General features: G+C 34.0%; 1 long non-coding RNA gene across 1 annotated transcript; it reads right to left on the bottom strand.

Annotated features, from left to right (window-relative positions):
- Positions 1-38: 38 nt before the first annotated feature.
- LOC105732779 (uncharacterized) lies at positions 39-21,516 on the bottom strand. Its single transcript, XR_001111058.2, has 3 exons — positions 21,320-21,516; positions 4,864-5,103; positions 39-359 (listed from the first exon to the last, which is right to left on the bottom strand). It is a non-coding gene; the product is annotated as an uncharacterized LOC105732779 (long non-coding RNA).
- Positions 21,517-24,632: the final 3,116 nt, after the last annotated feature.

The following is a 24,632-nucleotide window of genomic DNA, read 5'->3' as shown; positions in this document are numbered from 1 at the left end:
CAAACTTTGGTCTACTTTAAAAATTAAACTTCTAATTTTTAAACAAAATGCGTACCAAGAAAAATATGAAGAATGTTATAATTCAGTTTTATTTGGAAACAGAAAGGATCATTTCCCATCTTTTAAGAAGACTGATTTTTTTCCAGCTTTTGTCTATATTTCATTCTGATGGATAAACTGTAGTTATGTAAAGCATATCCACATAACAAAAGGCTTGCCAATGTCCTTGGAATTACATCCCTCTCCAGCCCACAACTGAAGAAGGGAAAGGGATAAAAAAAGCCAGTTGACTCTATGTTCCTTCTCTCTCTTCACCCTTTGAAAGAGTTGAAGATAATAACTTGGTCAGTGCTCTTCATCTGTAGAGAAAAAAAGAAAGTTTATAACTTAGGATTAAATTTCAAGGATGGATACACACACATACACACCCACACCATTAAACATAAACACATATAGACACAAAAATAATGCTTATAGTTATAATATGTTTTTGGAGTGTGCAACATTTCATTCTGTCAAACATCTTCCTTTCTTCAGTTCAAAGTTTTCATGAGGAAAAAAAAATTAACTAAATTTTATTTACTACTCTTATTAATAATTAATTTGACAAGTTATTGGTTTAGTTTTGTTCTCATCAAACTAATCTTTTGGTAGTTGCCTAACCTGTGGGTTTGTTTTGAAAAATCCTGGGGATAGTTTATTTGACTCTATTGGTTTTATTATGGTTGAAACCCAATTCTGGTCAGAGAAATACATGTATATTTTGAAGTAAAACTTGTATGAGAAGTAAAACATGAGACAATTTCCAAGAAGCTTATTTATTTTATTTATGCTTAGGTGTGAATCATCTAGACTTATACTTGAAAGTACTTTAAGAAGTTAACTCAGCAGAAATATTTTAATATGCAAGTTATTTGATTATGCTGATTACAGAAAATAAACATACAAATCAAATGAAAGTTCTATTTTTCCCGTGTTTAAGTAGCTGTGATTAAGAAAAAAATACAATAAATTCCCAGCCTAATTAAGGACTTACCATCATAAGGGATTTTTGGTGAAAAATCTAATAAGAAACCACTACACTGGATGAGCATATAGAAATTAGCAACAGACGCTTCAAACACATGATTTTAGAGCAGTGTTGCATGTGTAATATTAATATTCTAGAATTGCATTACCTAATAAGATTTTTAAAATTAATTAACTTTTCTGGTGAATTATACATAATAAAATTTATAGTTTTAATCATTTTCAAGTGTACAGTTCAGGGGCAGTAAGCACATTTATATCCTCGTGGAACCACCTCCATCCACCTCCAGAATGTTTTTCATCTTCCAAAACAGAAATTTTTTTCCCATTAAACAGTAACTCTCCATTGACTGCTCCCCCATGCCCAGATCCTGACAACTACCATTCTACTTTCTGTCTCTTTGAATTTGACTATATTAAGTACATCGTATAAATAAAATCATACAGTATTTGTCCTTTTGTGACTTGCTTCTTTCCCTTATCCCTAAGTTCACTTAGAACAAGTTTCTTTCATGTTGTACCATGTGTCAAAATCTTCTCCTTCTATTTTAAGGCAGAATAATTCTTCTATTCTGTTCTGTTCTGTTCTGTTCTGTTCTGTTCTGTTCTGTTCTGTTCTATCCTATCCTATTCTATTTTCTATTCTATTCATGTCCTGTTTTTCCATGTATCCACAGATAGATACTTAAGTTGCATCCACTTTCGGACTATTGTAAATAATGGCACAATGACATGAAATAAAAATACATGTTTGTGTTCCGGCCTCCAATTCTTTTGGTTATATACCCAGAAGTAGAATTGCTGGATCATATAGTAATTTAAATATTGTGTTAATTAGGAAGTTGAAGAATTCAGTGTGACCATGATTTTCAACACTATTGCTTTAGGTACAGGTACGGTGACTGTACTTTTGACTTACTGAAATTAGTGGATGTAGAGCCAAAGATATTACACTCAGGGGAAAAGTGAAGAAAGAGATCATGAAAATTATTCATGGGAATCCCTGCAATGACAACTTGAAGCCATGGGAATGGGGATACCTCTTATTATTCTGCAGGTTTTTCTTTCTTAATGCATTGGGCTTAATAGTCAACCTATGATTCATCAGAATATGGTAATCTCCCTGTGCCAAAACCAGAATAATTTCAGAGCACTTGGTTTCCACTTGTCATGAAACTGCTTTCCAAATAATAGCCACTGTCTTAGTGGATTTGTGGTTAATTCAATAATTATAGAATCTTTTGTGTCTTCCATGGGACCCTCCAAAGCCAGTAAAACTTGGTTGCCTGGGTTCCTTTCTAATTCAGAAGTTCTGTTAGTTCAAACTGTTTAGCATGCTTCATTTTTTTAGTATCTTTAAGAGTGCAACACACAAGACCATCTCAGAATCAATCTTTATGCATAACATTTAAAAAAAAAAAAAAAACAGAAAGCTTCACTACTATAGCAGGTTCCCCAAATGGATTGAGACTCAACACTCATTGCTTAATCTTGACCCTTATTTCTGTTGCCAGATACAGTTGCAGAGGCTCAGTGCTCCATAAGAAAGTGATAAATTTGTATTCCCCTGTAAGCCAGTCCTCTATGTAGTTGTTCAGAGACCGTGGCCAGTATACATGGTTTCTATTTGAAGGAACTGCACGTCAAACAGTAATTATGGCATCATCCAATTATCAAGTAGGAGAGGAGGTGTCTTCTCTCTCAGAGAGAGGCATTGAATACATCAGTGCCTTCTTGAAAAGCCATCAAATCTGAAGCAATTCCAAAACCTTCTAAGTCACCCTTTCCTGTGGAACCCTATACTCCTGGTCCTTGGTCTTCAGTGGGTATGGCTTTGTTGAGTGACACAACACCCCTGTCCTCCCCTCTCTTGAGAGTTGGTATTTAAGGCTTTTTCTCTGAGTTTTAGTATAAAACTGCTTACCCTAAAAACCCTACTTATTTCAAAACATTTATTTCTCTGGTACACATGGAGTATTCTCCATGATAGGACATATGGTAAGTGGTAAAATAAGTCCCAGTAGAATTAAGAGGACTGAAATCATACAAAGTGTCTTCTCCAACCACAATGAAATCAAATCAGAAATCAATAACAGAAAATGTGAGATATCTACAAATATGTGAAAATTAAGCAATTTTGAAGAAACTGCCTCTGCTGTTTCCTGAACTGAGGCTCCTGGAGTCTGAGTCTCTGGGAGATTGCAGAGGGAGCATTAATACCTTTGTATGCACCCTTTTCTAAAAACTTATTTTTTTGTAAAGCATGGCCATTCCCAGTTATTGAAGTTTTGAAGGACTGAGTATCTGTGCTTCTATCAAGTGAGTCACATACCACAGTATTTTATTTTGATTTTGTTGTTTCTTTCTTTCATTCATTTTTAACATCAATAATCAATTTTTTAATTCAAATCAACCCAAGACTTCCTAATTTCTTGAATAAAATTGATTTTCATATTATGGTAGCTATGTCTTAAAATGTTTGTCTTTCATTTACAATAATATCAACAAGTTTTTTATGTGCTTCAACTAAATAATATCACATGTTCTATTTCTTTATTTTTTTCTTCTGTTTATAAAATGTGTGACCTTTTTCTTCCATGGGTGATTAAAGAGTTTTGATGTCTGCTCCCTAACGCCATATCCAGAGTTTACATAGTTAGTTAAGTCAAGACCATGTGGTACTGGAATAGTTTGTTGCCTATCAGAGTCACATGGACACAGGAGGTTAGCTTATTCACAGTTTCTTCTTTTGGCCCTAACTTAGCCTACTTATTATGCTACTATAATGAACTGAAATAGAGTAGGTGTCTTAAACAACAGATAGTTATTTTCTCACAGCAGTTCTAGAAACTGAAAATCCAAAGTGCAGTGTGCCAACATAGTCAGGCTCTGGTGAGGCATCTCTTCCTGGCTTTCACTTGGCTGTCTTCTCACTGTATGCTCATATGACCTTTCTTCAATATAAGTGGGGAGATCAGGTGCTGATGTCTTTTTCACTTTTCATAAGGTTACTAATTCCATCATGACCTCCACCACACACATTTATAACCTAATCACCATGCAAATATTCCAACTTCTAATTACCATTGCATTGAGGGGTAGGGCTACAACCTACAAATTTTGTCATGATATAAACATTCAGCCCAGAACAGTCCCTGAAAACAGTTCAAATTAACATAAAGAATAAGCAGTTTGGGGGCTGTTTGTTTGAATGCACTTGGTAATATTGTAAGAAACTCCAAAATGGAACAAGTGTTTTTGCACTCCTGGCTGAGAAACTAAGTCCATGGATACGTAGAAGCTTAGATAAGCAAACATTCTCTCTGCCTTATAGTTGAATCTGTTTGAGTAACACATGACTAGGTCTGGTCTAAATCAGAATCGTGTATTCTTACCAAAGCAGCTGGTATTTGCTTATCCACATACTGCCTGCCTGCAATTAAAACCATTCAAGCAATCATTACAATAGTCAGCAAGTAGTAGAAATTAGCTATAACTCACCATGCTCAACCCCATGAGGCATATGTTCAGAACCACCTCCTGTGATGGACCAGGATCCTCTATCTCTGTATTTAACACTGTTCTCCAAATCTCACTTCTTATTATCTACTTCTGTGCTTAATGTGCCAAAATGTTAAGGTCTTAGCAAGCCAATTAAATAAGATTTATCTATTCATTTCCACATTTCAGAAGAAATCAAAAGTTAGAGACAAGACTAGCAAATAGAGATCAAAATGTTAGCTCAGTTATTGTAAACTCAGTGTAAATATGGTTTAACATTTCAGTCAAAACAGCTTGATAATATTTTATCACAAGAATATACATGTTTTTTACCTTGTTATTGGCATGGGTAGACAATTCAGTCCTCTTCCCCAGAACCCCACTCATCCCATGAATTTCCATCCACACTATCCCACATATACAACGAAAGGGAACCTGCTCTGATAAGATTACTTTAAAGGATGAACCAGAATGTATTCTTCTTTCAGCCAGATAAAATTTTTAAAGAGTAGAGGAGAGAACCATATGTGCTCGGATTTTTTTCTTCTTCTCAAGCTCACCACAGGTCACCTCCTAGGGAGATCAGAGACTGAGAGTTAAGAGGGAGGCAGGTGTGTTACTTCAGCTGAAGATTCTCAACAGGGAAATGGAAAGCCAGAGACACAGAAGCTTTCTGAAACAATAGCTCATAGATTATGTGAATCTTTTTGATTTAAAAATCAATATTTCCTGAAGTAAGCATGTGGTCTGAATAGAAGTTCAGTTTTATCTTTAAAACCCGAAATTTTCTGGAATTCAGAATTTCTTCATAGAAATAAAATCAAACACTTGAGACTGTATGTTTCCTAGAAAACTGAACAATTTTTACATAATGTATAAAGAATCATGAATCACATTGAGAACCAGCACAAATCAAGGTCATCTTAGATATATTGCCAAGAAGATACATACATTACTTATTTCTGAAGTAAACTAGTTTGTCATGGTCTTTTCCCAGAATAGGACGTAAAAAATAACTTTCTAGGCCAAACTGAGATATCAAATCAACTTTGCCCTGTGGAAAACAGAATATATGCATTTCAGTGTTGTATTTATTTTTATAAGCACTTTTTTTCTTACTAATTTATGTTTTTTGGGAAGTTAAACTTATCAAATTAATTTCCTTTTTAAGGTATTTCAAAATAAAACTTATTTTTCAAATTTAAGTTACTGAAATCCACGTATTGCATTTATTAAAAGAATTGCTGTGCCATATTAAGCACCACTTTTCTTGTGGGTCATGCTTTCTTTTAAAGGATTCTGCAAATAGAAAAGTAAAAATAAACCTGGAAGAAATGGATAAATTCCTGGACACTTGCACCTTCCCAAGCCTAAACTAGGAAGAAGTCAAAACCCTGAATAGACCAATAACAAGGGCTGAAGTTAAGGCAGCAATTAATAGTCTACCCACCAAAAAAAGCCCAGATCCAGATGGGTCCACAACTGAATTCTACCAGATATACAAAGAGGAGTTGATACCACTCCTTCTGAAACTATTCCAAATAATCCCAAAAGAGGGAATCCTTCCCAAATCATTTTATGAGACCAACATCACTCTGATACCAAAACCCAGGAAAGACTCAACAAGAAAAGGAAACTTCAGGCTAATATCCATGATGAACATAGATGCAAAAATCTTCAATGAAGCACTGGCAAACCAAATCCAACAGCAAGTCAAAAAGCTTATCCACCACGATCAAGTAGGCTTCATCCTGGGGATGCAAGGCTGGTTCAACATACACAAGTCTATAAATCTAATTCACCACATAAACAGAACCAAAGACAAAAACCATGTGATTATCTTAATAGATGCAGAGAAGGCCTTTGACAAAATTCAGTAGCCCTCTATGCTAAAAACTCTCAATAAACTAGGTATCAACAGAAGGTATCTCAAAATAATAAAAGTTATTTACAACAAACCCACAGCCAATATCATACAGAATGGGCAAAAGCTGGAAGAATTCCCTTTGAAATCTGGCACTAGACAAGGATGCTGTCTCTCACCACTCCTATTCAATATAATATTGGAAGTTCTAGCCAGAGCAATCAGGCAAGAAAAAGAAATCAAGTGTATTCAGTTAGGAAAGGAGGAAGTCAAATTGTCTCTATTTGCAGATAACATGATTGTGTATTTAGAAGACACCATCATCTCAGTCCAAAATCTCCTGAAACTGATAAGCAACTTCAGCAAAGTCTCAGGATACAAAATCAATGTTCAGAAATTACAAGCATTTCTATACACCAATAACAGACTTAAAGAGCACCAAACCAAGAATGAACTGTCATTCACAATTGCTAAAAAGAAAATAAAATACCTAGGAATACAACTAACAAAGGATGTAAAGGACCTCTTCAAGGAGAACTACAAACCACTGATCAAGGAAATAAGAGAGGACACAAACAGATGGAAAAACATTCATGCTCATAGTTAGGCAGAATCAATATTGTGAAAATGGACATATTGCCCAAAGTAATTTATAGATTCAATGCTATCCCCATCAAGCTACCTATGACCCTCATCACAGAACTGGAAAAAAACACCTTAAACTTCATATGGAACCAAAAAAGAGCCTGCATAGCCAAGATAATCCTAAGCAAAAAGAACAAAGCTGGAGTCATCACACTACCTGACTTCAAACTATACTATAAGGCTACAGTAATCAAAACAGCATGGTACTGGTACCAAAACAGAGATATAGACCAATGGAACAGAACAGAGGCCTCAGAGGCAATGCCACACATCTACAACCTTCTGATATTTGACAAACCTGACAAAACCAAGCAATGAGGAAAGGATTCCCTGTTTAATAAATTGTGTTGGGAAAACTGGCTAGCCATATGCAGAAAGCAGAAACTGGACCCCTTCCTGACACCTTACACTAAAATTAACTCCAGATGAATTAAAGGCTTAAACATAAGATCTAACACCTTAAAAACACTAGAAGAAAACCTAGGCAAAACCATTCAGGACATAGGCATAGGCAAGGACTTCATGACTAAAACACCAAAAGCATTGGCAACAAAAGCCAAAATAGACAAATGGAATCTAACTATACTCCAGAGCTTCTGTACAGCAAAAGGAACAATCATTAGAGTGAACCAGCAACCAACATAATGGGAAAAAATTTTTGCAATCTACCCATCTGACAGAGTGCTAATATCCAGAATCTACAAAGAACTAAAACAGTTACGGGAGAAAAACAAACAAACCCATTCAAAAGTGGGTGAAGGATATGAACAGACACTTTTCAAAAGAATACAGGTATGAAGCCAATAAACATATGAAAAAATGCTCATCATCACTGGTCATTAGAGAAATGCAAATGAAAACCACATTGAGATACCATCTCATGCCAATTAGAATGGTGATCATTAAAATATCTGGAGACAACAGATGCTGGAGAGGATGTAGAGAACTAGGAACACTTTTACACTATTGGTGGGAGTGTAAATTAGTTCAACCATTATGGAAGACAGGGTGGAGATTCCTCAGGGACCTAGAAATAGAAATTCCATTTGACCCAGCAATCCCATTACTGGGTATATATCCAAAAGATTATAAATCATTCTGTTATAAAGACACACGCACACATATGTTCATTGCTGCACTGTTTACAATAGCAAAGACCTGGAACCAACCCAAATGCCTATCAACGATAGACTGGACAAGGAAAATGTGGCACATAAACACTACGGAATACTATGCAGCCATAAAAAACAATGAGTTCGTGTCCTTTGTAGGGACATGGATGAATCTGGAAACTGTCTTTCTCAGCAAACTGACACTAGAACAGAAAATCAAGCACCACATGTTCTCACTCATAGGTGGGTGTTGAACAATGAGAACACATGGACACGGAAGGGAGCATCACACAGTGGGGACTGTTGCGGGGGACTAGGGGAGGGTCAGCAGGCCGGTAGGGAGTTGGGGAGGGATAACATGGGGAGAAATGCCAGATATAGGTGATGGCATTTCCATGTATATACCTATGCAATAATCCTGCATGTTGTGCACATGTACCCCAGAACTCAAAGTGCAATTATATATATATATATTTCTTTTCTTTTATATATATATATTTTATATATTATATATAGTATATAATCCTGTATATATAGGATTATATTTTATATATTATGCAGGATTATATATTATATAAATATATAAAATATATAATATATAAAAGAAAAGAAATATATATATATATATATTCTTTTATATATATATAAAAGAAAAGTAAAAATAGATAATTGGTCCAGTAGCTCCTGTGCTGTGTTATGGCAGTAGAAAAAATAGAGAGGGAAGAGGGCAAATATAATATCTTTGTTTTTAAAAGTAATTTTTTTTTTTTTAAAGAGGAAGCACATAATGCATGTTAAAGGTACTTTCTGGCATCTTTATCTTGGAAATTGATATATTTACTCTTCTTTTTGTGTAAACATGGTAAACACTTGTATCTCCGTTTATATTTGGAGAACATTCTAACAAATCATTTTCTTGCCTGATTTTGATGACATTATCCATTATATATGAAAGTTCACTAAGTGTATCAATTGTTTTAATCAATATTTGGCAGTAGCTCCTTCTATATCTAAGTGTTCAAATCACCAGGGGTTCTTTAAATATATATACTGATGTGTTTCTCCTTGTATTTTAAAATCTTTCTAGGCTGTAGGCAGCCAGATATGAAAAACACTGCTTCAGGGAAGCCCTAAAAGAAATACCACATTAAACTTGAAAATGTGGTATTGAAACACACATACTTTTAACAATCCTTGTGAGAGTTTCTATTTATGTATCCTCTTTTACAATATTAAAGCATGTGTAGTAGCTAGAATTTGGACTGAGCTTCATTGTAAAAAATGAAAGAGAAATGGATATGATGAAACAGATCTACATATGCATGTAGTGAGTCAGTCGGGAAGTGAAAGAGGTAGAGGGAAATGAGAACAACCTCACGTTTCCTAGCAAAAATGTCAAAACAGGATGTTTATCTTTGGTAATCACCTATTTCTCCATCACAAACTTCTTCCCCCCATTACTGTATACCTCAACTTTCTAACTCAATTAGCCTTACAAAAGCCACTTTCCGTGCGTTTATACATATTTGAAAATATCCTTTTTTTCCTCCATCACCGTATACTTACTAAAGATGTCCATTTTTACCTTGGTTTTTATTTACCTCAAGATATTATAATAAATCAAGTATGTTAGAAGTAAAACAAGCCATACAAAACTGACAGTACTTTAAACTTTCACATTATTTATTTTATAAACTAGCAAACATGTAAACTCAAATAAAAATTGATAATGTTTGACCCAAGATTACCAAATTAAGTTTAAAAAAAAGAATTTTGGTGACTAGAAAATGTTTTGAGTAAAGAATACTTCTGAATCACCAAATATTTATTGACTATTAAAACTACCTTTGCAAAAATTACAACAGTGAGAAAACCATGACAGTGGAAGAGATCTAACCTAAGTAATCCCATCTGCTTCTAACCTCCAAGCTGCCCTTGTTTATTCTTGGGTGTATGCCAAACCGACTTTGATTGGAACTTAGTTTATAGTTTAACTTTGAAGCAAAGATGATACCATCGCCTTTCTGAAACAAATCCCCTTCTTTCCTGGGGATCAGACTACCTTTGTAAGACTAGCAAATTAGCCACAAGATTAGAATTTATGATTTAGGAGTATGCAGACAGAGACCACAAGATTGCAAACCTCTCCAATTTCTCCTAGGGAAAACATATCTGTTGGAAAACCTAAGACTGGTGCTCAAGATATTTTTCAGACCCTGCAATTGATTGTTAAGCAGAAACCACCCAGATCGATAAACTGGCTCTCGTGGTCTCATGGTCCCCATCCAGGAAAGGATTCAGTGCAATAGATCAGTTTTGACTCCCTATGATTTCATCTCCAAACCAACCAATCAGCACTCCCCACTTCCTGATCCCCTGCCCATCAAATTACCCTTATAAACCTTATAAACCCCACTCTGAATTTTCAGGGAGACTGATTTGAGTCATAATAAAACTCTGGCCTTTTGTTCAGCTGGCTCTGATGAATTAAACTCTTTATCTACTGCAGTGTCTGTCTTGATGGATAGGTTGTGTCTGGACAGTGGGTAAAATGAAACTGTTGGGCAGTTACAGTATTTCCTATGTTATTGATAATATAGTAATGAATGAGCTGTAGTTCCCGGATTCAGAAAGCTTGTAATTTAGTACGTAAAATATGTAAGTAAATAGGTGAGTTAAATATAGCATAATAAATTCTATATGAAATGTTTGTTTAAAATCTTATAAAATGTTATAAGAACACATAGGAATACCACCTAAAAGATCCATATTTTTTTCTAAGAAAAGTATGGATCTTTTTAATCATACCATTAGATAACAGATTACTACTCCTGCATACTCATAAAATAAATGTTATGCTTGCTTAAGGTAAATTGATAAATGAAGCAGAGAAAAATATTTTGGATTAAATATCTTTGGAGAATTTGAGAACATGTTTACTTTTAGACTCTTAAAATGAGAAGGTAAGTTTTAAATAAGTCATACATTTAATAAAGTTCATTAATTAAACAATCTGATTTTATCATCTTTAAAGTTATTTTGCTTCCCTCTATAATCTTTCACCGTGTTTCCACTTTCAATCTTCATATGGATTGTTTGAAATTAAAAGAAACATAGAGAAAAATGTGAAAATACTGCAATGAAAAGAGAGGAAGAATTTGAGTCATAGTGGATTTTATCTAGACTTTAAAAAAATGTGTATATGTATGGAAAAAATGTCTCCTTTTCAATTAAATGTACAGGATCATTAAATTAAAGGCAAGTTGTTAAAATGAGACAGCATATACTTTACAGGTAGAACAATATAAGCATTTAATTTAGTAGTAAGAATTATTATAAATGGATTCCTTTCTTGTTTCCTAAAGTTGTCTAAAAATACTGTGTCTCCCTCAGCCATGGATAAACATTTGCTAAAATATGTCTAAGTATTATACAAATAAATCAAGTTCCTATAGATATTGTTTTGTTAGTATATGTTAGTTAGTATTTGTTAGTATATGTTGCAATTGATTAATTTTTTGAAGTTACCTGAATTTTATTTTTAAATTTTGTTACATGAAGCAATTATAATGATATAGATTGATAATAGAAAGACAATTCTGGTATCAAAATAAGTCACTTTTCACGTTATATGGTGGCTTGTTCAGATTTAATCATGGGTTGCTCACTAATGTTTCCCTATCCTAATTACATATTCAGATCTCTTAATTTCAATAGGGCAAAATGTCCAATGAGTAGAATTTTAAATAAACAATAAGATCCAAATAAAAGTTAAATTATCAAAAATACTTATGAACAAATTGTATACATGGCAGTTTTTGTTAGATACAATAAAGTGTTAGTTATTAGCTAAGGTAGTGGAAAATTTTCCACATGTCCTGATACAGATCTGAAATAACACTGAAGTTCAGAGAAATTTTTCATTTTGTTTGCAGGAAAAACTTAGTATAAGTCTTATCTCTTTTTTTTTAATCTCATATAAAAACTCTCCATTTTACTTTAGATAATGCACGATACTGTTAACAGCCTACCTCAACTGATGTATGTCTGATGTCAAGAAAATGCCTAGAATATCTTCAGGAAAATTACAGTTCTCTAGCTATATGAGTGTGTGTGTGTGTGTGTGTGTGTGTATTTATGTTTCTGTAGTTAGTGTGAGATTTATAGCCTGGCAGGGTTGTACCTGTAAGCCCAGCTACCTGGGAGTCTGAGGCAGGAGGATTGTTTGAGTCTTGGTGTTCAAGGTCAGCCTGGGAAACATAATGAGACATCACTTTGGTATATTGACATATACTTGAATGACCCTCCCTGATATCAGATATAGAAGAGTTACATCATCGCAGATGGAAAGACCTCTTATGCCTTTTCCCAGTCAATCTTTAGCTTGACAATCTCCTAACCAACTATTATTTTTTTTAATCCTATCTTTTTACTTTCTTTGGATAAAATCACACAGCATGTAATTTTTTTTTTTTTTTTTTTTTTTTTGCCTCTAGCAGTTTTTGCTCAGATGTTGTTTAAAATCACCCACGTTGCTGGGAATATAGTAGGTAGTGTTTCCTCCCCTTTGATGATTCAGTAGTATTCCAATGTATTTGTATACAATTCAGTGTATTCCTTATCCTGTTGATGGATGGACATTTGAGTTATGTCATTTGGGCTACTATGAAAAAAATTTATCCTATAAGCCTTTAAGTATGAGTGTTCTCTCCCCCACTTTTTGCATATATCTGTGTTCATGTTTTTCAAGATCAGTATTTCCAATTTTTACTATTTTCATAGGGCTTATGAGCTCCTTATATAGGGCTTTTACTTTTACGTTTTCCTAATGAGTAATTTCATATTTTAGATGAATGGGTAAAATACTACATCTTTAGTAGTGTGTAATAGATGAAAGAGACTACAGGATGCTCATTAAGCACAACTTTTTGTGTCTCAATCATGTCCTTATGGTAGATGCTTTTCAGTTACTAGCATTATGAGATTAGATAGTATTTGAAACTATAACATCCAACTTGTAGACATAAGGAGAGGACCAGAAGAGTAAAGTCACCCCGAGCCTTGACATTGTCATCTTAATGGGTTAATTATAGAACAAATTACTCCTGTACTACCTTTTTTTTTTTTTTTTTTTGACAGTATCTGTCTCTGTCACCCAGGCTGGAGTGCAGTGGCATGCTAATGACTCACTTCAGCCTCAACCTCATGGGCTCAAGTGATTCTCCCACCTCAGCCTATCTAGTAACTGTTTCTACAGGTGTTGACCACTATGCCTATCTAATTTTTGTATCTTTTGTATTGAGGGATTTTCGTCATGTTGTCTAAGCTGGTCTCAAACTCCTGCCCTCAAGCAATCCACTCCCCTAGGCCCCGCAAAGTGCTGGGAATGCAGGTGTGAACCACCACACTCAACCTCCTGTACTTTATAATATATGTTAAAATAAACCTCTCTTCTTTAACTGTCTTTTAAATAATTATTCTGTTACCTGAAATGAAAAGATCCTTAAGTTCCTGAGATGTATGACAAAGAGTGGGAGTTGGTGAGACCTCATGGTTTGAGTAGGAAAACAGCTGTAACAAATAGAAGATTGACCATAAGACGTCAGATCTGAGCCAAATATCTCAGTGAATGCTACTGGATTCATTGATAAGAAAAGATACTACACTTAATTTTAACCGTAAGGCTGAGAAGCATTTGATGTTACTGGATTTAAATGACAATGTTTGAACCAGATTACATGATGTCCCCCCTATGTATGTCTCTGTATATAAACATAGAATGAAAGGATGATTTCCTGTTTATGTATTGACCATCCATGTGCTTTTTTATAATTCTTACCTATCATAGGAAGAAAGGGATGAGGAAATGCTAAGTTGACTGACAAAACCCTTATCTGAGATTTCTTTTTTTACATGGAACTATCATAAATCCTTTAAAAAATACCAGGAATAATTGGAATTCATGTTGGCATTAAATTCAGGTACAGAATTTTAGAGTTGCATTTTGCATATATGTTTGCTGAGAATTTACTTGTGTAAATTTGCATTTTGTTTCATAAATATGTATTTTATTGCACTTTAGGTTCTGGGGTACATGTGTAGAACATACAGGACAATGTGGTTTGCTGCCTCCATCCCCGTGTCACCTATATCTGGCATTTCTCCCCATATTATCCCTCCCCAACCCCTCTACCCTCCACTGTCCCGCTCCTATTCTCCCCTCACAGACCCCAGTGTGTGATGCTCCCTTCCCTGTGTCCATGTGTTCTCATTGTTCAACACCCGCCTATGAGTGAGATCATGTGGTATTTGATTTTCTGTTCTTGTGTCAGTTTGCTGAGAATGATGGTTTCCACATTTTGTTTCTTTAAGGCCAACTCAGACAATCATTTCCATAAATCTCTTATCTCTCTCCATCCATAATGAGATTGGCTGAAATTAAATGCACTAGATGTGATGTAGCTGAGACACTATGACATTTTTGGTAGCATCACTAAAAATGCAAACTTTCAAACATTAGTCTTATTTGAAATGGAAAGGTTAATCTAAATGTTTAGGTTTTATAAAGAATACATTAATCCAAATTCTCTTATTATATTTATTATATAGTGGATAAAGAATATTCTTTTTCAACTCATCCCTTGACCTATAAATTATATGCTCTTAAAATATGAAAACTGATTACTCTTCTCAAATTTGAAATAGTGATTGTTACAAGTAGATTCTGACAGGTCCCTTGTGGATCACAGTTGGCTCAAGTTGGTCTGTTCTGCTTTTAGATGGTTTGTTATGAACAGAAAATAAAAGAGTATTTAGTGTAAAACTACTTCATAAAAATAAAAAATAAATAAACTTTACTCTGATGACACCATAAGTTTAAAAAAATATGTCAACAGACTTATGAGGCATTCCTGGTACACATTCATTATTTTCCATGAAACATGTCAACCAGCAAAATGTACATAAAAACTTCTTAACCAAAATCCCTGAGTTAATTATATTAAAACTCATTTATTGATTATTGAAGATCTGTTTTAAATGAGATCTTCATTTTTTTTCATTTTTATGAAAAATATCTCATTTTAAATGAGATCTTCATTTTCATATATTTTTGCAAACATATATGCAAAAATGCAACTCTAAAAATCTGTACCTGAATTTAATGCCAACATGAATTCCAATTCTTCCTGGTATTTTTTAAAGGATTTATGATAGTTCCATGTAAAAAAAGAAATTTGGAGTTGGATTTGGATTATATGTAATAAACATTGTTTATTAGCAGAAACAGCAGGAGCCTTTTTAAGAGATTTTTACATAAATATATAATTTCTGCAACTATTATCATTCTTCCTTTCCCTTAGGGAAACCTTCATTTTTGTCTTTTCCTTGTGTACATATTCTCCTATTATCTCTACTCTTTTCTCTTCTGATTACTTCAGTGAATCTTTATGTTTCATAAACTTTCTTTAATATAAGCATATGCTCTGTTTTGTTTTGCCTTCCTTCTGTAAATTGCTCTTGCTCCTCAGTGATTCATGCTCAAATATATTTGTAATCCAGAAAAGATGTATGTCAGCACAATGTGCAGTCCTGATATAAATAAAAAGTTATTGGCATTTACAACTATGAAATAAGAAGCACAGAGATAGAAAATCCAGTTCATCACATTATGTAACAATAATGTACCTATAGTATATGAATGAAGTATTAAGATATTTTAGAAATTAACATGAAAGAGAAAAAATCTATTTATAGTTTTTTTCTTTAAAAAACAAACAACTAATGAATTCACACTGTTTAGGACCTGTTTATGCAACGGAAGCTAGACTGGATCTAGGAGCAGGAGAAAAACTTGACTCTGATATCATAATAAAATGGGAATAACTTTAAAAAATGATGTCAATGAAAACACTTACTTCAGGGGTTTTCTAATACAATATATGTTTTGTTGGCTTTGTTTACAAAGAAGTATTGCGTTTGCATGTAATAAGTACCAAATGCTCTGATTAGCTCATTGGAAGGTAATGGGGTAGTGCCATAAATAAACTATATCATAGAATTAAATCCAAAGGGAATAGTAATTTTGGTATATAACATAAGAAACTTAGAAGAATTTCAAATTTTTTATTATTATACTTCTGATATTCTTTGTAATGTCTCAGTTCAATCAGAGGCTGAAACATTCCTCTAGTTTTATAAAATAAAAAGCAAGTGGAAGTAGCAACAGTGGGGAGTGAGTGGTGTTGCTTTCCTCTCTGATATGGTTTGGCTTTGTTCCCACCCAAATTTCATGTTGAATTATAATCCCCAGTGTTTGAGATGGGGCCTGGTGGGAGGTGATTGAATCATGGAGTGATTGAATCTAAAGGTTTAGCACCGTCCCCCTAGTGCTGTCTTATGATAGAATTCTCATGAGATCTGGTTGTTTGAAAGTGTGTAGCACCTCCCCTTTCACTCTCTTTCTCCTGCTCTCACCAAGTAAGATGTGCCTCCTTCATCTTCTGCCATGATTGTAAGCTTCCTGAGGCCTCCTCAGCCATGCTTCCTGTACAGCCTGTGGAACTGTGAGCCAGTTAGACCTCTCTCTCTCTCTCTCTCTCTCTCTCTCTCTCTCTCTCTCTCTATATATATATATATATATATATATATATATATATATATATAAATTACCCAGTCTCAGGTAATTTATAGCAATGCAAGAATGAACTAATACACTCTCTAAGCAAAATACTTGGAAATCCAAAACCAAATACTTATTGAACATGTATTGTTTTCAAGGTATTTGTAATATGGTGTTTATGGTTTGGATCTCTGGCCCCTTCCAAATCCCACGTTAAATTGCAATTCTCAGTGTTGTAAGTGGGGTGTGGTGAGACGTGATTGGATCATGGAAGTGATTCCTTCATGAGTGGTTTGCCACCATCTCTTTGGTGCTGTGCGCATGATAGAGTTCTCATGGGATCTGATTGTTTAAAGGTGTGTGGCTCCCCCCAACCCTCTCTCTCTTCCTCCTGTTCACACCATATGAGACACCTTGCTCCTCTTTTGCCTTCCACCATGATTATAAGTTTCCTGAGGCCTCCCCAGAAGCTGAGCAGATGCCAGCATCATGCTTTCTGTACAGCTATGCAGAACCACGAATCAATTAAACTTTTTTCTTTATAAATTACTCAGGCTCAGGTATTTATTTATAGCAATGCAAGAATAGACTAATACAGAAAATTGATATGGAGAAGTAGGCATTGCTATAAAAATACCTGAAAATGTAGAAGCAGCTTTAGAACTGGATAACAGGCAGAGATCCAAAGAGTATGGAGTGCTCAGAAAAATACAGGAAGATGAGGGAAGGTTTGGAACTTCTAAAAACTTGTAGAATGATTGTCACCAAAATGCTAATAATGACATGGACAGAGATGGTTAGGCTGTGGAGATCTCAGATGGAAATGAGAAACGGATTGGAACTAGAGTAAAGATCACTTTTGCTAAGTTTTAGGAAAGAACTTGGCTGCATTGTTCCCCTGCTGTAGGGATTTGTGAAACTGAACCTGAGAGTGATGATTTAGGGTGTCTGGTAGAAGAAATTTCAAGGTGTGGCCTGCCTGCTTCTAACAACCATTTCATATGCATAAGCAAAGAAATGATCTGAAACTGGAACTTATATTTAAACGGGAAGCAGAGCATAAAAGTTTGGAAAATTTGCAGTCTGGCCTTGTGATAGAAAAGAAAAGCCCATTTGCAGGGAAGCAATACAAACTGGCTGCAGAAATTTAATTTACATAAATAAAAGGAAGGCAAGTGCTGTCAGCCAAGACAAAACAATGGGGAGAAGGAAGGCATTTCAGAGACCTTTGCAAGCAGCTAGGATCCTGCTACCCTGGGCAACTGCAGCAAATGCTCCATGAATTCCAGCCACTCTAGCTTCAGCTGTTGCTAAAAGGAGTCCAGGTACAGCGTTGGTTGCTGCTTTGGAAGGTGCAAACTGTAAGCCTTGGTGACTTCTATGTGGGGTTAAGCCTGCAGGTGCGCAGAATGCAAGAGTTGAGGCTTGGGAGCCTTTGCATAGATTTCAGATGATATATTAGAGATCAAAACAGAAGGCTTTGTGGGGCAAAACCCTAATGGAAATCCCCTAGTAGGGCACTGCTGAGGGGAAATATGGAGTCAGAGCCCCCACATAGAATATCTACTTTGGAACTGCCTTGTGGAGCTGTGAGAAGAGAGCTACTGTCCTCCAGACCGCAGAAATGTAGATCCACTGGTAGCTTGCACTCTGAGCCTGGAAAAGCTGCAGGCACTCAATGTCAGCCTACAAAAGCAGCTGCAGCGGGCTGAGCCCTACAAAGCCACAGAAGCAGAGCTGTCTACAGCCTTGGGAGCTGACCTCTTGCACCAGTGTGCTCTAGGTTTGAGACAAAATCAAGGGAGATTATTTGGGAGCTTTGAGGTTTAATGACTGCCTTTCTGAGTTTTGGTCTCTCATGGAGCTTGTGGCCTCTTTGTTTTGGCCAATTTGTCGCTTTTTGAACAGAAGTATTTACCCAATGCCTATACCTCTGTTGTATCTTGGGAGCAACTAACTTGTTTTTGGTTTCACAGGCTCATAGGCAGAAAGGACTTGACTTGAATCAGACTAGACTTTGGACTGTGGACTTTTCAGTTAATGCTAAAATAAGTTATGACTTCAGAAAAAGTTGGGAATATATAATTATATTTTGAAATGTAAGAAGGACATGAGATTTGGGAGTGGCCAGAGATGGAATGATATGGTTTGGATTTTTATTCCCACCCAAATCTCATGTTCAATTCTAATTCCCGATGTTGACACATGGTTATAAGATTTTTTTTTTAAGTCAGGCTATCAAACATAAATTGGTTGTAAAATAACAATAGGTTAGAATATGGAGATTTAATAATTAAGCATATGCATATTTGTGACAATGGTGAATAAAACGCAATCTTTGATTAAAAGTTTGGAAGGATCACTGTGACTGAGTAAACCTATGTGAATGACATGGAAGGATATTTCAGTACTGACCAAGCTTGTTTATATTGATTATTATCTGTGTTATTTTAATGAAATGAAAACAAAATTGCTTCTTATCATATGAAGTATCCCAGTTCAAGCAGAAACTGATTAATATTTGTTCATTATATAATCTGGCTATCTATAGTTGAAGTATGTAACTGTTGAAAAGGAAAGAAAATACAACTGTTTGTTGAAATGAGGCTGGTATTGAGGAAAGTGATGGGAGAGAAAAATGTACTTATAATTTACATCATACAAGAATAAACCTATTTTTTATTAAAAAATAGAATTTTCCAATTAATGTTGGAGTTTACATGAGAATGTTCACTATAATTCTTAAAAAAACATAGAAATGTTTATTTGCTCACATTGCATATTACAGTTAACAGTGCTTTTTTAGGCAACATACAACTAGGAACAATTAATATGCTTTTTTAATTCATGTAATAAATTATATTACAATTATGTCATGCTTCTTTTATATGCTGTTAAGACTATTCCTTCCCTCCTTTTATCCTTCCCTTCTTTCTTTCTTTTCAATTAGACATGGGGATAATAATACCAAGGATATGTAGATACTTTAAGAATTAAATGAAAACCTGAACACAAATATAGTGCTTAGAATATAGTCAACTCCCAATTTATTGGGAGTTTGTAGTTTAATGCAATTATTTTAATTTTAAGTAGTGTCACATGCCTCAAAATCCAGGATTTTAGTCATAATAATACATGAAGCATCCATCTCCACCTATACAGAATAAAATTCAGGAGTAATATTTCTTACTACCACCATAGGGCAATAGTTTATGTCCTGAATTGATAGTCCTTGAAATTTTATGCCAACTTGTAAGCCGTAGGTGGTAGCAGGTATATGTTGATTTATTTTTGTTATCTTTGCTTTAAATAGAGCTTTGGAATATCTTTCTGCTGTTTTCTTAGTCCATTCTTCTGGTCTGTAAATAATCATTTCTCACAAAAGTATGAAAATGAAAATTATAAAGAGATGAAGGTGAAATGGCTAAGTTTTCACCAGGCTTATGAGGTCACCATGGTGGCATAATACACAGTAAATAATCTGTAGTGTTATTTTGTTTGCTTTTCTTCAGTATAGAGTGTATAAGAGTCTACTAAAGCCTTTTCAAAAAGTCGCAAACATTAGCATTCTAACAAAGCACTGCATTTTAATTTTTATTCCAGTTGATGCAAAAGGTGTTAGCCACATAAAAAATGTGGCTTACAAAAGCCCCATCAAATCTAATAGAATTTACAATAATTTTTCACAAAGCTAAATATATGAAGTTATGAACTATCAAATTATTTTGCACACATCAGTAGTTTCTAATGAACTCAGTGACTATTCATAAACCTGGACAGAATTAGGTTAGGGAGATAGAGACTTAGGGATTTACATGTATTTTAGAAAAAAACATATATGTTTTCATATTAATGCTTAATATAGTAAAGTGGTGCTGCTAAACCAAATAATACATTAAGGAATTCCTCCTAACTATTTAAACATTCCTGAAACTTTAAATTATATTCTCTCAGTCTCTTCTTTTTCCTCTTGCTTAGAAATCAATTATATAATTTTAGATAAGTTTATAGCAGGTTTTATTATCCCTCGATGAAAAATTTAAAATTGAAGTGGAAATAGATTTTTTCCCAAAGATACACAGTAAGTTAAGGAAATTTTTGAAGTGAAGAAAAAATGCCAAATATTTTTATTGCTATTCCAGTGTGACATTTCTTTGCTCATACTGAGTGATTTCATCATTTTATCCACTTATAAGCTGAATGGATGAAAGAACCTCATAAATATTCTTCCAAACTCAGCAATGATAAAGAAGAAAGGACTTGTGGAAAATAAAGAAAATTATAGTTAGATACTATCATTATTAGCTTTAACATTGGAACATTACATATACAGAAGAATAAGTTTGGCTTAAATGTTTCTTTATATATCAAGTATCTCATGTAATAAAATTATTTCTGTTATTCAAACTATTAAAATAGAGAATTATAATGTTAATTTTTAAAAAATTTTAATAAGTATAGATAATATTAAAAATAATTGTTTTAAAACTATCTTGTTTTCATATCTATGAATTCTGTAACCTCTACTTTTACAAAATTGAAGGTTACCTATACTTTCTTCTCTGGAGCGAAAATCCTTTTGTCACTCTGCAATGTGGTCATCCCCTCTTTGCTGATGCTCTCACCTCTCCTGGTATTCAGGGATCTGTACTATCTTGAATTTTCTCTTCCTCTTTCTGTTCTCTTTCTCCTCTTCTATTTCTGTTTAGTTGATTATTTTATACATCTCTGAATGTGAGCGTGATTCAGCATTAGGTCATTAGTCATCTGTTCTTCCATTTTAGCACTGTCTTTTAGAGTTTATCTATTCTCAAAGCATTAGAAATCTACACCACAGGAAAGATACCAAAGTCTTGCCTCATATTTAAATTTTTTTCTAAATTCATGGGCCAAATTTTTAAGTGTCTCATGAGCCCTTACACTTTCTGTCATCTCAAACTCAAGATGCCTAAAATAGAAGTGAAATTCCTTCTTATTTTTCCTCTCTCATTCATGTTATCAGTTTCCACGTAACTCATTTTCAAGATCATAGTTTTATCTTCATGGCTATCTTGTCTACTTTCGATTCCATCAATTTCAGACTAACAATTATTTTTGAAATCTGTGTTAGCCCCTTTCTAAAGTGAATGCTACAATTGTAATTACACCACTTTCTCTGAAACACAAATGATTACCTGTTTTTCTATCTTTACTATGATCAATAATTTCAAAATATGAGCCTACAAGGGGTCTCTAGTTAGTTACAAAATAATACGTTAATTTATTCATCTTAGACTGCAGTCATAATGTATTTACCATCGTTATCTACTAAACAGCATCTTTGCAGCCTTTGCCCAATGTTACACTGTCAGGCAACTATCTTAGAAAAAAATTTGACTCCAGACTTAATTTTGTTTTGTTAAAATTTTAAATATTTACTTATTTTATATTTTATTAATTTTTTAAAAAGTATTTTAACCATAGAAATTAAAATTTTGCATCCCTAGAGTGGAAGTTTCAGTAAAGCAGAACTCATTTTCTGTTTTGTTCACTCATGTTCTCCAATGCCTAAAAATATGCCTGGTACATAGTAAGTGTCAAAAACTACATGGGCTGAGATTTTATTCTTCTTTCAAAGCTAACCCAAGTGCCCTGCATCAGATATCAGATATAAAGGTGATTTTGTTGTTGTTGTTGTTTTAATTCACAGCAAAACAGATACCATGAGTTTCATGTTTGCTCTGGCTCTCTGTGCCTCTCTCATGGCAGTGATTCAGATTGTTCTAGATGGATTAAGCATTTGCAATGTTTTTCTCACATTCAGAGAATTTCAGTTTCAGAAAATGCCAATCTTCTGTCAAGCCATATACCCAAACCTGCCCAACCTTTGCCTCATAGGAAGACCAACTTTTTTACTTGTGTCCAGCAAAAATATCTCTCTGCTCTAGAGAAAGACACTATCTGTATCTTTTAGGGATATTCACTATATAGACATCCTTGAAAATACAGTCTGGAAAAAAAAGCTGTCAGTACCTCTGCTTGCAAGATGTTCAGAAACATAAGGAGCCATGGAGAATCACCTCTGAAAAAGAAGGTGGTGCTCAAAAAATATTTTTAGACTGAATTAATAACAGAGACTCTTCTTTTTACTTAAATTAAAAATTTTATCTGGTTTCCCTCTCTTAAATTAGTCCCACTTCTTGGATCCTTGATTTCATTTTCAGCAGGCTGTTTTCCATTCTCTTGTAGTCCTGAATCTACTCTCTGTTCCTTAAGGCTCAGCTGAAGTCTGACCAGACATAACCCATTTTTGGTCCTCTGGATCTTAAGAGTGTTTAATATATAGTTCAACCTATTTCATCTTAATGAATATGTATTTTATTGTAATTAGGAGATACTGAAGGGAAACAATGCATTATGACTTAAGTAAATTCTTTTCTTAAAATTAAACTTTTTGTTGCATAAAGTTCTGCTAATCCCAGATTTCTGTTTAAACTCTTCTTCAGTTGGAAAATTGCTTTTATATTTAAGTGTATGTAGTAACATTCATAAGTAAATATCTATGATAATATGTCAACTAATGGGGAAAGAAAACTCTGGATAAACATGTATTATTCCTAATAAATAAATGAACGAATGTTGCTTGTAGTTCAAGATAGAATAGTCTCTCACAAATGAGCCACCGTAATTTCTTCCCTCTAGAAATAAAGTCAAGGGGCGGGCCACTCCATGAAGGTGGGAGAACTGAGAGATCATCCTAAATCAGAGATATTTCTCCCAGGGCTTACAGTCTAGTTGAAAAGTAACATATAAGAGAAATGAAATAATTACAATCAAGTAAAATTAGGCAGCAGCAGAACTCCTAAAGCGATTACAGAGATTATCAGCAAAAGAATTCAGAGAAGAGACATTGCAGAAAACAATCAAGAGGGAAGAACAAACTAGAGGTTATGTTATTACAATATGCTCCAAAAGTGAAGAAAGGGATATGGTTTTTTTTTTTTTTTTAATCTTCCACATACCATGATGGATTGCTCTTTAAATTGTATAAGTAGTAGGTCTTCTAGTGAAATGCCCTTCTTCAAGCCTGTGTTCTAAGAAAAATAATAAGAAATCTAGTTCATTTTTATGACACCCAAGTATTAAAGGAAAAAAATTGAAACTGCAATTTCAAGGGGCATTATTTACCTGTTCTAATTTCTCTTTAGGTAAAGAGAAAAGTATCTCACTGATAAATCTTTTAAAATATATTTCTCTATTTCTTTTAGTTTTTAAATGCATTGGTTTGGACTTATAGGCTACTTGCTAAATCTCTGTTGCCATCATTTAATGAACTTTTAAGATGAATTTTGCACAATTAATGTTATCTTTGCTTTAGCTTAATAATGTCACAATTTCATATTGTTTACAAAACCAATGCATGCTCTTAGAAGTAAAAAGAGAATAAACTCTATTTCCATTGTGATTATGTGAAAAATTAAATATTGGTATTTGAATAAAATTAGTCTATTAATTTATAACTGCCAATAAATAAAATATAATTAATAATTCACTTCAACCCATATGATCTATCTATATATATATACACATATATATGCACATTATACATATACATGTATTTATATATACAGTGGCTTGGGAATGACAAAAAGGTGTTCATGTTTTATTCCTCAATAGAAATATTTTCCTTAAAATTATGCTTGCTGCTGCACCGTAATCTTTTAATATGTACTAGTCACACCAGATTCTATTTTTCATTTGAATTCAGTAGAAAGACCGCCTCTATATTTAAGGGGATATAATGATATATTTTGTAAATATATGTGGAAATACATTAACTGATATGGTAGGTAAACTCTAGTAAACATGTATTATTCTTGAT

This window comes from Aotus nancymaae, unplaced genomic scaffold (assembly GCF_030222135.1).
Source record: "Aotus nancymaae isolate 86718 unplaced genomic scaffold, 86718_ANA_hifiasm-v0.15.2.pri h1tg000022l_1, whole genome shotgun sequence".
Lineage (NCBI taxonomy): Eukaryota > Metazoa > Chordata > Mammalia > Primates > Aotidae > Aotus > Aotus nancymaae.
Note: the sequence above shows the minus strand (reverse complement) of the source record. Positions and strands in the feature narration are given on the sequence as shown.